This window comes from Echinops telfairi, unplaced genomic scaffold (genome assembly GCF_000313985.2).
Source record: "Echinops telfairi isolate 266 unplaced genomic scaffold, ASM31398v2 ScPeMD7_7439;HRSCAF=8477, whole genome shotgun sequence".
Taxonomy (NCBI): Eukaryota; Metazoa; Chordata; class Mammalia; order Afrosoricida; family Tenrecidae; genus Echinops; species Echinops telfairi.
Window position 1 is genome coordinate 5,489,941 of NW_022111339.1, and position 1,290 is coordinate 5,491,230.

General features: G+C 38.4%; 1 long non-coding RNA gene across 1 annotated transcript in view; it reads right to left on the minus strand.

Annotated features, from left to right (window-relative positions):
* The window catches only part of LOC123522655, a 4,377-nt gene extending 3,862 nt beyond the window's left edge, over positions 1-515 (minus strand). The window contains exon 1 of the long non-coding RNA XR_006680888.1: positions 366-515. This is a non-coding gene — a long non-coding RNA (uncharacterized LOC123522655). The remainder of the gene's footprint in view (positions 1-365) is intronic.
* Positions 516-1,290: the final 775 nt, after the last annotated feature.

The following is a 1,290-nucleotide window of genomic DNA, read 5'->3' on the forward strand; positions in this document are numbered from 1 at the left end:
ATACATAAACAGTAAAATAGACCATAATTGTACAATAGGGAAAATTATAAGGCCCAAAGTCAAATATTTGAAAATAATAAGTTGATAATACATTAGCAATAGCGGTTTATAAAATTAAATGAGAGAAAGAACAAATATTAAGAATGAGAAAGGGGATAGCATAATATTGAATGGAGAGAAAAAAAACGGAAAATCAGATAATACTACAACCAATATCTAGAATGAGAATTCTAGAACACTTAACTGTGCTCACGGGAAACTGGAACTAGACCAAGAGACAGATGTTTAGATAGAACCAGGGGATACTGCATGCTGTAAAATCACGAGAGTCATGCACCAGGGTTGTCTCTTTTCAGCATACTTACCCATCCTGGATGCGGACTAAATAATGCGAGAACCTGGACTCCATGAAGAAGAAACGGCATCATGGTTTCAGGAAGACTCCAACCACCTAAGGTATGGAGATGACACAACCTTCGTGGCAGAAAGTGAAGAGAACTTGGAGAAATTGCTAATGGACACCAAAGACCACAACCTTCCGAGTGGATTACCCTGCTAGGTAAAGAAAACAAAGGTCCTTACAACTGGACTAATAAGCACCATCATAAACAATGGAGAAAACATTAAAGTTGTCAAGAATTCTATTGAGCTTAAATCCACACTCAAGGCTCACGGAAGCAACAGTGAAGAAATCAAATGGCATATTGCACTGGGGCAAATCTGATGCAAAAGATTTCTTTAACGTTTTAAAAAGCATTTTGAGGAGGAAGGTGCATCTGACTCAACCCATGATATCGTCAATCACCTCATATGCGTATGAAAACTGGACAATGAATGTAAAAAGATCAAAGAAGAGTGGATGCCTCTGAATTATGGTGTTGGTAAAAAATAGCAAATAGTCCATGAACTGCCTGCCAGAAAAACAATCAAATTTATCACAAAAGAAGTTCAGCTACAATGCTACTTAAAAGCAAAGATGGTGAGCTGTCATCTCAAGTACTTTGGACATAGAATCAGGATGGACCATTCCCTAAAAAAAGACATCATGCTTGGTAAAATAGAGGCTCATCAAAACAGAGGAAGACCTCACTGAGATTGATACGATGGTTGAATATCGGTAGATGCTGTTGAGTTGGTTCATTTTCACAGTTGTTATGTTTGAGCCCACTGTTTCAGTCACTGTCAGTCCGTCTCTTGGAGGTCTACCTCTTTTTCACTAACCCTCTAGTTAAGAAAGCATGATGTCCTTTTCTGTGTGTGTGTGTGTGTGTGTGTGTGTGTGTGTGTGTG